The sequence below is a fragment of the Rhinopithecus bieti genome, unplaced genomic scaffold (genome assembly GCF_001698545.2).
Source record: "Rhinopithecus bieti isolate Rb0 unplaced genomic scaffold, ASM169854v2 scaffold_3763, whole genome shotgun sequence".
Taxonomy (NCBI): domain Eukaryota; kingdom Metazoa; phylum Chordata; class Mammalia; order Primates; family Cercopithecidae; genus Rhinopithecus; species Rhinopithecus bieti.
In genome coordinates, this window is record NW_016804379.1 from 570,043 (window position 1) to 585,493 (window position 15,451).

At 42.2% G+C, this 15,451-nt stretch overlaps 1 protein-coding gene and 1 pseudogene across 1 annotated transcript in view; one reads left to right on the forward strand and one right to left on the reverse strand.

Annotated features, from left to right (window-relative positions):
* XCL1 (X-C motif chemokine ligand 1) overlaps positions 1-15,451 on the reverse strand; it is a 169,550-nt gene that overhangs the window by 139,185 nt on the left and 14,914 nt on the right. The gene's annotated exons all lie outside the window — the stretch shown is intronic.
* On the forward strand, positions 5,792-15,197 carry LOC108526716 (glutamyl-tRNA(Gln) amidotransferase subunit A, mitochondrial pseudogene; annotated as a pseudogene).

The following is a 15,451-nucleotide window of genomic DNA, read 5'->3' on the forward strand; positions in this document are numbered from 1 at the left end:
ATTTCTCTTGTTTATAAGCCAAAAAAATAAAAATAAACTGTGGCTCCTACTTCTTTGAATCCTCTGAAGTGCTCAGTTGTGCCCTGAATATAGGCTCAATTTCAAATATCTCTGTAGCTAATGAAAAAGAAGTTTGGGTCTAGAGGGCGATATGATAAAGGCATTAAACAAGACACACACACAGCTGCTTTCTTATCTGCAAAGCCGGCCTTTCCTCCCAAATGCACATAGTCATTAGTAAGAAGCCAAATTTAAAGCCATGATAAAATAGCCAGCCAGTTGCTAAACAAAGGCATCTTCGATAAATCTTCATTTGTTTGCATTCTACACTGAAAAGTCATCAAACATCCCCAAATAGATGGAAAGCAAGAGCAGGTATTAAGCCAGAGCTGTGATTACTAAGCCTATCCAGGCAGTGACACTCCTGTGACTCTGCAAGGACAAGAAAGTCACCAACACATGCCACATGTCTTACAGACTGTCCATATGCAAAAAACGGTCCTCATGCTGATGGCAAGAGATGGAATTTGATAAAAGAGATGCTTCTTGCATATTTCAAAGTCTCTCCAGTGATTTGAGGAGAAAATATCAAAATAAAGATGAAGGTCTAGCAAACTAGTAGAACACAGAAAAGGGGGCATAAGTCCCTGTATACTAATGCTGGCTGGCTTCCCCTGCAATGTCATTTTGTATAAAGACATCAGTGAGGAATACATGACTGGGTGCAATAACTGGCCTTGACCTTGACGCCAGTCCTGACCCCACTAGGTCCTCCCTGGACACTGGCACCTGCCCTCCGTGTCTTGAGTCACCTTCCTTTGGCTCGAACATTCCCATAGCTGCCTTGATGGAACACTACCCAGCAGTTCCCCACTCTGATTTTTCCCTACTTAAGGACTCTTCAAAAGGCAGAAGAGAGAATGACGCACGGCCAGAGAGTATATGAACCTCTGAGTCAGCTAACCCAGTAATAGTTATGCCTTCTAGAGAGGGAGTCCACACCAGGCCATGGGGAGAAGTCATCCAGCTTCAATATCTGTAACAAAGACTTCTTTCACTTACTTAGGAGAACGCAAGTTTAAAAGAGTGAGTGAGACTTTTTTTTGGCATTGCCCAAAAGATGAAACTGCAGCCCTTTTCCAGCCAGAGAGATAAGCTGTGCATTCATTGACTTGCAGAGTTCAACCAAATGGAATGGTCTTAGAGTAAGGCAGTAACAGAAAAATCAGCCTTTGTGTCTGGCCTGCTTTTTAATATTCCCATTGAACTCTCAGTCTGTTAAGAATCTCATGGCATATTTGGTCTAATCTCTTAGGTACAGATATCTCCTCTCAGAAGATACCCCAACAAGTAAAGGCAAATATGCCTTTCAATAGAGTGTAAGAAGAAAAGGTTGACAAGAGAAAGGGCAGGAGAAAAGGGGGCTCAGCTCTCGCACAGCCATCCTGACTGGCTATCACTGATGCTATTGCAGGGATGGCACAGTAATGCTTCACTTACCAAGTGCTCCCTGCACAAGACACCTCTGGTGCCTGCACATGAGACTAAGACCTCTCCCTTAGGGACCATTTTGCTACATCTTCCCCACAGTGTGTCTCAGAAACTCTTCTGTCATTCTCCATATTCAAATCATAACTTGAGTCAATTTATTTGCCCTTTTCATGACATGTTTAAATTTCTGTCTTGACATCTTGTCTTGACATGAGCTTTAAGGTAATATGCAGTAATATTTCTGGGATGAGAATCCCTGAGTTACAATTTTAAAATTTGTTGTTACAATAATTACTTACATGAACATATCTTTCCTCTTTTGAATACTACCTGATTCAGAGAAACTTCCACTATTCCAAGGGGATTTTCTCCTCATGATTATTTATATTATTGCCTCCAAAGTCTTTTGATCATCCACCCCCATGAGTAAAAACTTTTGGGCATGTGCCCCCAAAATATATTTACTTATAAATTTTATATGTAAGTCACTGTCAACCCATATAGTATATATTTTTAGAGCTTAATTTCTTTCTTATTTTAGATACAAATAAACAGAAACTCTAATATTTTACTCCTTTGCTCCAGTAAATTATCATACAGAAGGAATGCTTGTACCCCACTTAATGCTTGTACCCCGCTTTGGAGGATATTACATAAAAAGAAAGGGGATGTGTATGAGGCTGTCGTCATTCCTGCAATGGTAGAAACAACATTCTTCTCCCACCTCAATGAACTGTTGTTCTGACAGATATACCTACAAGGCCCTCTGAGCTAATGAAAAAAAAAAAGAATTCTTCAGCCTAATTTAATGGGAAGCACTGTGCCATAAATCATCTCACACCACTATCCTGACCATTCATTTCAGCCTCTCCCTCTTGTCGCACATGCGTTTTAGAATGACCAACTTGTAGCAAAATTAACTTGTTTGCTGTCCACCTCCCTTACTTGGTTTATCCCCTTCTGGAAGTGCTAATCGCAGTGAAATGGTCAAGTTGCAGGAGGGAGAAAGGAGGATGTTCACAAACTAGGAAAAAGTATCCAAATTATCACAAGTTGCCAGCAAAGTCACTGTCACCATCAGACCACCCAGGGAGTCAACTGTTGCCATCACTCACCCATGTCACTTACAGATCTCTCTGTTCATAAAGAGAGACAGCAGATGAAAAGGGCTGTTTACATTAGAAAAGGAAGAATTTAGTTTCCATGTGGCTGTAATCTAGCTTCTTTCTGTAAGTTGTAAATGTTGAAAGAAAATAGACATGGCCTGTGTGCTTTCAAGCAGCACTCTCCCTGCCAGTTCTCAAAAAACATTAAATAAAAAATATTCTATAGAGATCCACCCAGCTGTTCTGACTTAAGTGCAATGCATTAGACACAACACAAAGCAAATGGAGCAAGTCAAGAGGCAGAAGGAACATTCTCACAGGCAGGGGCCTAGGTACTGCAATGCCTGCTGCCAAAATGTGACACTCCCTATTAAAACTGAAAGTCATCACCATGCCATTATCAGCCAAGTTTACCATTTGCTGTAGACCAACAAAACTACCTTGGGTTGGCAGTGGGGGCTTGGATATTGAACTTGGTTCATGGGGCTACAAAGATGGGCAAGATCCAGACCTGCCCTCAAGGTGCTTACAGTCTATAAGCCAGCTAAACTTAAGAGGAAGGAACCTGTTAAAGGGTTCATGGGCAGGCCATACTCCAACAGCTGGGTGTTTCCCTGCAGCCTCTGAAGTAGACTCTGAGTAGTAGGGAGAGCAGCAGCCATATGGACCTTATGCAAGTTATACAAACTGAGCACTTTTAATGTCACCTGAGGGGCAGGGGGACTCCCTGTACTAATTATTAGGATGTGAAAGAGATGATACAAAGGCTCATATTATAATGCCTTCCTTGTCTGACTGGGGAGAGGAACAACATCCCAAGACACCAGAAAATTAGATTATACAATCCCCCATAGTAACCCCATTCTAGGCTAACCAGCCTCCCTTGGTGGAAAGTCTGCAGGCAAATGCCAACTATTGCACAACTCTAAGAGATCATGTGAAAGTTGTCATTTAAATCATCCTTTCAATAAGAACTCCACTGGGTCTTCGGGATCAAAGGAAACAGAGAAAGTTGGCAGGTGGCAGGAAATGCTTAGTCTCCTTTTCTGCAGAAGCTCTTGAAAATGCTGTACTCCATTTCTCATGCATGCATGGGCCTGCTTAGAACAGGCCTTGTTCTTCCAAGTAAATAATATTTAATCTTTCAACAAATATTTATTAAATGCTGTTTGTCACTGTTCTATGCCCTGGGAATACAAAAGTGAACAAAACAGACACAAACCTCTGCCTGCATAGAGCTCCCACTAGCATACATAAGCTATATAAATGGCAGGAGCTGTAAGTGCCACGGAGAATCAGAAAGCAGAGCAGGTGGGTGGGGAGGCTCCATTGCCACATCCTGCAGAGACCCTTATGGGAGTTAGAGTCTAAGGCTAGAAGGACCTGAGAGTCCCAGAATTCTTGTGGTAACTCATGTAAAATGGGATCAAGAAGCAGATGATGTCAGGCCTTGTGGTGGTCATGGAGAGGCTGTGTATGTTGAGGAAGAAGGGACTGGAGTCTTGACAGGAGCACACAGAGTTTCAGTCCCCCTTCCACTCCTCCTGTAAATCATGTGGTTGTTCTGGGGTGGGGTGGTATTATCTAGAGCACCTGGAAGTCTTAGCTCCCTCTTCATTCTTATAAAAAGATATGGAAACAGGGAAGAACATTAATGTTATCTAAACAATAAAGGTTGTATAAATTACTCATAATTTTCACTATCTTCTATCTTAAGATAATTATTTCCCATGATTTCAGCAAGTGACAAGTTTCTACACTGAAGCGTAGACTTTCGTCTAAGTAAATTTGTGGTTTTGCTCTATTCCTCCGCATCCCAGGCTTGCTCTGGACAGTAACCAAGCTGTCCTGGGCTAAATGCACCATCTAGTGGTTAGCTCTGGAAATTATCTGACCCCTGCCGCCTTCACTAGTTCCCTGCTCTACCACTTCTATTTATCCCTGAGTAAATACATCTCAAGTTATCTATTTACTCAGAAGTATGACCAAAAAAAAATGCTTTCTCCCTCTTTCATCCATCTTTTACCATTACCTCTTACTCTTGTACACAAGTCTTTCACAATTCTCATAGAAAAACTTACAACTTCACACATAGAAAAAAAAAAAATCACGCTTAGAGTAAGACACAGAGTACTTTCATGGCCGTCCGACCTCTCTGACCCCACATTTTATGCCGTCTTCTTGCCACACCACCCAGCTCACACTGGTCTTCTGCTGTTCCTGGAACCTGCCCATGCATGGGGTTTTAAGCTTCACTTCTCTCTGCCTAGAATATCCTTCCTTCTGCAGAGTCACATTGATTACTCCCTACTTCTTCAAGGAACTCTGTCAGCAGTTCCTTCCAAGAGATTTGCCTTGGTTAGTGTATCTAAAATCTCATCTCTTACCCCAGGTTTTTTCTTCAAAACACTTATCACTACTTGATATTCAATGATATATCTGTCTTTCATTAGTTTGTTGTCTGAATATCTCCAGAAGAAAGAAAATTCCTCAGAAACAGAAACTTTGTTTTGTCCCTCGATGTATCTCAAGTGATTCCAGGCCTGGAACATAACAGGAATTCTCTCCAGTCTCCCCTCCCACCCAAAAATGCGAAATCCATTTTCATAGTCAATATACATAAGATTGATACCTTAGAAACAGCAATAACAAGAAAAGGGAAATCTGTAGACATTCAAGTTAAAATCAGATTTACAAAGAGCCAGTGAAACCCTGAAAGTCGCTGAGACACCCTCTTTAGGATCTTCATATACCTCTTACCCCTTTTTAATTAAATGTGTGTTTCCCTCGAAGAATAAATATTCAAAATAAACATGGTTTAGTTTAATTTCTTTTTTGTTATATATTTTTTAAAACATTGGCATTGTACCATTAAGATCTTCAACTATTTATTTCAAATATGCTCTATTTCAGCTGCATTTTGAGTTATACTTGGGCTAGGAACCTGGTCACTAGTAAGTACACTATTTCTATGTAGACATATCCCTTGTGAATTCCAAATAACTAACTTGCAAGTGACATTTTGAATTATAACCCTGCCGCAAACTGGGAACACTCTTTAGGTGGCTTTTAAAATTTTTAGAATCCCACAGTGATGATTATAGATGGCTGCGCCCATGTAATATCACTAGCAACTGATGACCTCTTTCTCCTCCTTGCCTGGCCCCCGTGGTGGCAGGCTGGGCACAAGGGCCATGCTGGGCCAGACCCTCTGAGAAGTTTCTGCAGCACTGAAACAAGGCCAGATTACACCAACAGAGCTCTGTCAAAAATGTCTCTCTCTTATCAAGAAGACCAAGTTTCTAAATGCCTACATTACTGTATCAGAAGAGGAGGCCTTTAAACAAACTGAAGAGTCAGAAAAGAGATCTAAGAATGAACAGCCACTTGGGGATTTAGATGGAATTCCTATTGCAGTAAAAGACAACTTTAGTACATCTGGCATTGAGACAGCATGTGCATCAAACATGCTGAAAGGTTATATACCACCTCATAATGCTACAGTAGTTCAGAAGTTGTTGGATCAGGGAGCTCTACTAATGGGAAAAACAAATGTAGATGAGTTTGCTATGGGATCTGGAAGCACAGATGGTGTGTTTGGACCAGTTAAAAACCCCTGAGTTATTCAAAACAATATAGAGAAAAGAGGAAGTAGAATCCCCACAGTAAGAATGAAGATTTAGACTGGCTGATAACTGGAGGAAGCTTAGGGGGGACTGCAGTTGCTATGTCGGCGTTCACATGCTATGTGGCTTTAGGATCAGCTACAGGAGGATGGACCAGAAATCCTGCTGCCCACTGTGGGCTTGTTGGTTTCAAACCAAGCTATGGTTTAGTTTCCCATCATGGTCTCATTCCCCTGGTGAATTTGATGGATGTGCCAGGAATCTTAACCAGATGTGTGGATGATGCAGCACTTGTGTTGAGTGTACTAGCTGGACATGACATCAATGATTGTGCCACAGTACAGGACCCTATTAATCCATTCATTTGGTTTGGCAGATGTGAGCAAACTATGTATAGGAATTCCAAAGGAATATCTTGTGCCAGAATTATCAAGTGAAGTACAGTCTTTTTGGTCCAAAGCTATTGACCTCTTTGAGTCTGAAGGGGCCAAAGTAATTGAAGTATCCATTCTTCACACCAGTTATTCAATTGTCTGCTATCATGTACTGTGCACATCAGAAGTGGCATTAAATATGGCAAGACTTGATGGGCTACAATATGTTCACAGATGTGACATTGATGTGTCCACTCAATGTGTCCACTCATGGTTGAAGCCATGTATGCTTCAACCAGACAAGAAGGGTTCAATGATGTGGTGAGAGGAAGAATTCTCTCAGGAAACTTTTTCTTATTAAAAGAAAACTGGGAAAATTATTTCATCAAAGCACAGAAAGTGCAACGCCTCATTGCTAATGACTTTGCAAATGCTTTTAACTCTGGAGTAGACGTTTTGCTAACTCCCACCATCTTAAGTGAGGCAGTACCATACTTGGAGTTCATCAAAGAAGACAACAGAACACGAAGTTCCTAGAATGATATTTTTACACAAGCTGTAAATATGGCAGGATTGTCAGCAGTGAGTATCCCTGCTGCATGCCCAAACCAAGGGTTGCCAGTAGGACTGCAGTTGACTGGACATGCATTTTGTGACCAGCAGCTTCTTACAGTAGCCAAGTGGTTTGAAAAACAAGTACAGTTTCCTGTTATTCAACTTCAGGAACTCATGGATGATTTTTCATCAATGATCACTCAGGGCACATCACTCAGTAGGGCAGGAGGAAATTTCTGGATTCTTCTCATTCAACCTGAGAGGAGAGGAAGGCCTCTAGAAGCTGAGCTCAAGTTCCCCCTCTGCTTAACCATAACTCACCATTTGCTTTGTTCTAACACGACTGTTTCATATGACACAAGGAATATCTATCTTCCAAGGCAGTTTCCTCCCAGAGTCCCAAACGGAAATTAGGAAAATGTAAATGTCCTCTGCTTCTGGCTTTCCCACATCTACCAGGTAGAAGCACGATGCAAGATTCTCACCACCTGATGTCTTCTCTCCTTCCCAAAATTCATCAGGACCCAAGGGAGAGATTTTCATTTATTTTCCTCTCTGGAATGCACTTCTGCCACTTGTGTTTCTTCTTCTCAGGGCAACAAAACTTCATGCCCAGGTTAATTGCAGAAAACGGTGTCCCCTCTATGCTACGGAATAATCTCTAAGACCTAGTTCAACTAAGCTGGCTTTTAATACACTAAAAAAGCCAAAGAAGTTTTGAAAAGCCCTTTCTAATTGGCAAGTCCTGGTTTCACAAAACTATTTAATTTAAAAAAATCAAACTAAAAGATGTTTTAAAATAATTCCTACTCTGGGCATCAAAAGCTAGATAGTTTTCCTTTTGCATTTCTGTTATAGAAACCCTAATCCTCGTTGAGGCAAATGGATGCTTCTGGCAGCACGGGAAGGGAGACACCTGAAAAAAAAATGCATGAGGAAAACACTCCAATAAATTGCAAAGAATAAATTCCCAGCACGGTGCTCTCAACACTCTTTTCTTGAGTGTCTAGTATGTGCCAGGCTCCAGGCAAAAGCTACGTGGCCAGTGTGGCTCACTCGGGTGTAAGTGGTGTGGAGCACAGATACATAGCTGGTGCAAAAGAGTTCAGTTGGTAATCCACTCTGCCCAGGATTTCAGAGAATTGGTTCTGAAGTATGGATGAAGTGAGACAGAGAGTCAAGGGGAGGAAGGAAATCCAGGCAAACAGAGTGCCATGTACAAAGGCACAGAAATGTGAAATATCTGCCTCATTCAATTGATTTCAAACAGCCTAACTGGACTCAATGTAGAGAGGTTGGGGACCAAAGACCATAGCATAAATGATTTTCATAGCATGAAGAGGAAGAACATGATCAACTTGTGTTTAAGAAAGATCACTCTAGCTTCAGTATGGACAGAGTGGAGAGTGTTGAGAGTAGAAACCAGGAGACTAACTAATAATAGTAACAATAATAACAATTGCCAACACAGTGCTCCCTGTGTGACAGGTATATATTTAATCCTCACAATGATAACAACCCATGAGGTAGGTGCTATTAGTGTCCTCCTTTTACAGGAGACTGAGGCTGAGAGAGGCTCGCCTTCCTAACTGCCTAACAGGCAGTCTGACTCCTGCATTCACATTCTGGCTCTGTTCTTTGCTGGCTGTATGATGCCCGCAGAGCTCAGGCTTTTGCAGCAATCCAGGTCAGGATAATGGTGACCAAGGATTGTGGTAAGCAGAATAAATCCTCGCCTACCAAAGATGTCCACTCCCTAATTCCCAGCACCTGTTACTACATTAGTTTACATGGCAAAAAGGGATTAAGGTTGCAGATGGAAACTTTTAACTCACCTTAAAATACAGAGACTGTTCTGGACTATCTGGGTGGCCCAAAATAATCAAAAGGGTCCTTAAGAGTGGAAAAGGGAGGCAGAAACAAAGGATCAGAGAAAGAAATGTGATCATGAAAGCCGGGCAGAGAGCTGTAACATTGCTAGGTGTGGAGATGGGGGAAGGGACCACAAGCCAAGGACTACAGATGGCCTTTGGAAACTGGAAAAGGCAAAGAAGCAGATTCTCTCCTAGAGCCTCCAGAAAGAAATGCAGCCCTACCAAGTCCTTCATTTTAGCCCAATGAAATCCGTATCAGACTTCTAGCCTACACAACTATAAGATAATACATTTGTATTGTTTTCAGCCACTAAGTGTGTGATAAATTGTTATGGCAGCCATAGGAAGTCAATAATAATGACGGTGAAGAAACCACCAATTCAAAGCACACTTTGGAGGTTAAATTCACCTCTAAAGGATTTAGAGATCCAGTAGATAATTAGTGCCTTGCCAGTTGGAACGTGGTTCCAGGATGATATGAAAGGAGATGAAATGAACTCAAAAGACTCCATTTTCTCCTCTGAATCTAAAGTCACTTAACTGATATACTGTGTTTTGATTCCTCCAAAGCATAGTGTCATCCATTTATTCCATACTTTTCTACTTTTATTAATTTGACTTCTCTCATTCAGCCTTTCTGTTTGTATCAACAGCCTCACCAGAAATTCTCTGAATTTTTTCTCTCCATTTTCTCAACCCGTAATTACCAGATTCAGACCTTTAGTGGACTGAAAAAGTATCACATCATCCTTGTCTCCTTCTACCTCCTTCTGGTACATTTTCCAGTTTTCTCTTCATATGTTCTCTCAAGAAATAACTCCAATACACTCTTTGATGAGATTTTGCCTTATAAGACATAGACATCCCCCCAGGGAGCTTCCACTATCGGGGAGCCCAGGCCATCAGCACTAATAATAAAGTGTGACATGGTGGAAATACTCAACCTAGTGTAAGGAGAGGAGGCCTTCAGGGAAAGCCACACGCTTCTGCATGGGTGTCTTTAGAAAGCAATTTCCCATCATACTTCTCTCAGCTTTTCTACATTTTGATTTTGCAAGCAGGAAAATGTCTGCCTAAAAAGCTAAGAACTGGGCTCAGGCAGACTTGACAGAAAAAGTGCTTGCACTTGCACAGTGTCAGAATCACAGCCACCTAAGGTGACCCAAGCCCTACCTTTTACTGGTCACATCAAAGGAGAAAACATAAAAAGAGGAGATATCCTGGCTTTCTGCTACTTAAATTTGCTTTACAGAGGAAATAAAATAGTTCATTTAATGAGAATAAACATTCAATTTAAAGTTACAGATATATTCTGGGGAAAAAAGTTACCATCTGTTCCCTCTACTTGAATATAAGTTTGTTTTCTATATACAGAATGACTGCATCTATCCAAAAAGTATATGTTGAGCTGAGTGCTGCAACAAAGACATCAGTGACATAGTCCCTGACTTAAAATCTAGGACTTAAAATCTGCTTGAAAAAAAAAACTAAACATACAACCTTGAAGCCCTATAATAATAATAGTCATAATACTTTTTTAGCTCTTTTTGTATATGGTTTTATCTACAATTAAATTATAAAAGCAGGGCAGAACAAGTCTGCAGAATTTCAGAGAAAGGAGCTAGAAGGGGGTCATAGTTTTGGAAGGCTGGAGGGAGGATGCAGTGTCTCAGCTGGACCTGGAAGATGGCCTGGAGAAGCACCAGAAAATCTGAAACATCCAAAACCAGAGAAGTAGGATATTCATGAGAAGGCTGAGGGAACAGTAAATAGATCAGTTTGGCCAAAACGAAGGTTACAAGGGGAGGTGTTGCCAGATCATGGAAGACTCCCACACTTTTCAAAAGGGGTATTTGCTGGGAGCATCAGAAACCACACATGACCATGGTACAGTTTTCTTACATATCCATTTTCTCTGAAGCTTTGGAAAGTTCCGTCTGTAAACTTGTTTTACATATTATTTTCATAGAAATGCAAACATTGGTATATTTTTAAGTAAAATAATAGAAATTTGCATGAATGTTTAAGATAAAAACATTTCAAAGAATGTTGTCCCTTGCAGCAGGACCTCAAACCCTGAACGTTCACCTTCCCAGACTCTTTCTGCTCCCTCACCGCCAACCTCAGACAATCGATAAGCTCAGTCAGGTGCAACTCCTCTCCTTTTCCAGTTTGACTCCTCCCGCCGGCGGACACTGTGCCAGCTCAGGTTCTTATCAGTTCTCACTCAGGTTATTGCAGTTGAATCCTACCTGGACCTGCTGCCTCCCCATCATTCCTTCCTCCTCTCCTTCTACACTACGCCCAGGGTTCCAGGGTTGTCTTTCTTTCTTCTTCATTTTTTTTTTTTTTTAATTTTGTTTGTTCGTTTGTTTTGAGCTCTGTCGCCCAGGCTAGAGTGCAATGGCGCAATCTTGGCTCACTGCAACCTCTGCCTACAGATGTGAGCCATGCGAGCCACCGTGCCTGGCCTCCTTCTGGTAGTTGGTTTTTTTTTTTTTTTTTTGAGACGGAGTCTCACTCTGTTGCCCAGGCTGGAGTGCAATGGCCCAATCTAGGCTCACTGGAACCTCCACCTCCCAGGTTCAAGTGATTCTCCTGCCTCAGCCTCCTGAGTAGCTGGGACTACAGGCGTGTGCCACCATGCCTACTTAATTTTTGTATTTTTAGTAGAGATGAGGTTTCACCATGTTGGCCAGGATGGTGTAGTTCTCTTGACCTCATGATCTGCCTGCCTCAGCCTCTCAAAGTGCTGGGATTACAGGTGTGAGCCACCCCACCAGGGTTGTCTTTCCAGAAAGAAAATGGAATCATGCAGCTGTAGCCCTTTTTGTCTCATCTCCACCTTTCATCTGTGCTCCAGCTACACCAACTCCCACCCACCCCATCAATAGTCACCCCAGGAAGTTCCCTGGCTGGACTTTGTTGTACCATATCCGTCCTGCACACACTGTCCTCGCCCACCTGACAAACACCTCATATGTTGAGAAAACATTTCCTGCAAACATTGCTCCAACAGTTTGCCTCCTCATACCACACTATCCTTAGAGAAACCAAAACCTCAATAAATTCTCTTGAAGGGGCTTTCTTTTCTTCTATTCCTGGAATAACTTATTATCCTCCATGTTTTTTAGCTCTATTTCCAGGCTTTCTTGAGAGTCATAAGAAATCTGCCAATATTTTATTATCTGAGAAATACTTCTGAGGCAACAGAAACAGGACACTGTCTTTTAGATCTTTTATCTTCCACATAGCCAATCCCAAAGCACAAATCATTTAAAATGGCTCAATCAATATATATAACTGGCTTACTATGATGTGTAGGGAATTTTTTTAGGTGCCGAGGATAAAGAGATGAGTGAGACACAACCCTGCATTGACAACTTTTTTTTTTTTTTTTTTTTTTTTTTTTTTTTGAGACAGACTCTCACTCTGTCACCCAGGCTGGAGTGTAGTGGTGTGATCTCAGCTCACTGCAACCTCTGCCTCCTGGGTTCAAGCAGTTCTCCTGCCTCAGCCTCCCATGTAGCTGGATTACAGGCATGCACCACCACACCTGGCTAGTTTCTGTATTTTTAGTAGAGATGGGGTTTCACCATGTTGGCCAGGCTGGTCTCGAGCTCCTGACCTCAAGCGATCTGCCTGCCTCGGCTTCCCAAAATGCTGGTATTACAGGCATGTGCCACCGCCCCCAGCTGAGAAATTAACAGTTTTCTAAGTATCTCTATTTCCAGCCCATGCCCAGAGCCAATTCTTAGCTATCACGGAATATGGGTCTCACTCGGTCACTGGTTGCACCAGGAAATAGGCCTAGGAGAGCCCCAAAGAGAAAGCTACTCAGTGAGTCTAACCACACGGAAAGAATCCTACCTCACCACCACGCAAAGGCAGTGGTTTTGTTTTGAAATAACAGGTTATTGGGCCCTGGCTTCTCCCCTTGATTCTTCTGTGATAATCCACTTCGCAGGGTCTCTTGCAGTACAGAACAGGTAGAGCCAGGTACTCCCAGTTCAAAAACAACTTTATTTTCTCTGAATAGAGATCTTTCAAAAGAAGAAACATAACTTGATCATTATAATTTAAGCCTCAGTGTTCTCTTTAGCTTGGGACTAGTCAACCTGGTTATCAGTCTTCTCTGGTTATCCCTGCCTCAACTCAAATTTTTTTGCTTGATCTATTCTTCCTTGCCCATAACCAACCACGCCCACTTTCTTAATTATTCCATTCCCATAAAACAGTGCCAGAGCAACTTCTTTCAGGTATGAAGTGACAAGTTTCCTTCTGCTTGACTGTTGTGGAAACTGCTTTCTCCGTGGTTACTGGGACCCTGATCTGGTCTGGGTCTCAGATTCTACCCGTGAAGTCTTCTGAACTCATCTGTTACTTTTCTGGCATTCTGCCAAAGGATTTTGTCCAGGAAGATATCTTTACCCGATCTTATTCGTTTCTTCATCTTCCTCACAATTTTTAAGCTTCTAAAACCCCCACCAGAACTCAACCAGTCAGCTAAAGTTTATAGAGTCCCTGATAGGGATCAAAAAAAATTAATAACTATGGGCAAAGCAGAAGTAGGATCAGGTCAATTGCATCAGTCACCACCTTAGCTAAATACTAGAGAAAGAGATTAAAGGAGATACTGTAACCTGAATCCTTGAGCCCAAATGAGTGCCCGAGAAGTGTATGAGACATTGGGCTTTGGGTCAGAGAGCTGGCACATTTGTGTCCCTGGAAAAATCAGCTCTACCAGCCAAAAGACAAAGGCGTTTCATCAGTTTCATGAGACATTTTTCTCTGACAGCTGCCTAGGATTATTTCTTATCCTCGAAACCAGAGGGCTTAGGTAGTTCTGGTCAGCTCTGCCACGGACGTTTAGCCAGTATCTCTATAGGAACATTTAAGAGCTTTTGAGTCTTTGTCAATATCATCTGGTAAAATGCCCATGGACTCCTTGCTAACACAAATGTTGACCCACAAAAGACTGAATGGGATGGTCATGGACCCTCTTCAACCCCTTATGAACCTCATTCTCCTCTTGTTTTGCTAATAGTTCCTAAGTTGATTAATTGATCAGCTAAATCCAACCAGACTAAATTCTCAAAGAGCAAAAATATATGTAATTATCGTTCTGTGTTTTCCCCAACAATTAGGGCCATTCTAGGCACACAGTGGCCTGAGACTCACAGCAGGTCATCTGATGTTGCCCCTTTGATGGTACCCACAGCTGCCCCTCACCAACCTTACGAGTGCTCATTCTGACCCTCCATCTTCTCAAAAACTCCCTCTGCAGGCTCAATATTTGCTTAAACATAAGCAAATCTACACACTTCAGCTGACTCAGGGTTGCAGACTGATAGGAATTTATTCTGGACTCATCATAAATGCTTGTATTGTAAATATGATTTAGCACTTAACCATGAATCATCCTGCATTGTTCTCCAGTTGTGTGCACTTCTCAAACAACAGACTTGCACGGTGGTAAAGAGCTCTGACTTTGAACTGACATAGTTCAAATCCTAACTTCCCAACTGACAGTAGAATAAATTAAAATACCTGTAATATTTTACAGTGTTACTGTGAGATTACATAAACTAGCGCACATCAAATACTGTGTCTGGCACAGAATAAAGCTTTCTAAGTGCCAGTCTTATAATCCCCAAGTGGGGCAAGGAACATCTTGCACTCCTCATTTTCCCCTTATAATCTAAGCACACAATAAATGCTAGGCACACAATGTTTAATACATGCTGACCGACTGATTGAATAACTTCCCCAATATGGCATCCTTCCAAGCCTGATTAAAAACATTTCTGCCCAAGAATTCTATGACAATAGTTACAGCTGCTATTTAGGCTCACATTTTGACTCATTATCCCATTGCCCTCCTCTCCATCACATACTCCTTTAAAGTAAGAAAGAATTCCCCGTGCTGTTCCAGTGGCTACAGGTCTCATGGCTGCAGCAGTGAGTCAGCAGCTCACCCTGCGGCTGGCAGCTCAGACCCAACCGCGGCCCACTGTGCTCAGTGTGTCCTGCAGCAGCCACGGGTGTTCCCAAGGATACTGCCGCATCCCACCTGTGCACTGCAGTTATCTTGGGTCCATGCCTCACTGCAGCTTGAAGCCTGATGCTGATGAGTGTGCAGAAGAGCTGCTTCACTTCAGCTGCCTTTAAGGCCCTGGCCACTTCTGGTCCCCAAAGCCTACAGTTAAGGAATCAGAGCACGTTCCTGCCAAACAGGATCCTCAATAGTGCAGTCTGGCAGCCATCTGCATACTGGCCAAAGCACATGGAAAGCTGCGTCCACTGGTCTGAAAAGCATCATTTTTATTACTGACTGTGCCTAGCCAAACCTTGAGCAAGGATATAGGAAGATTGGGAAGGAGAGTTCTCTGAGCAGGGCACTTATGTGAGCCCCTTAGGGCCTA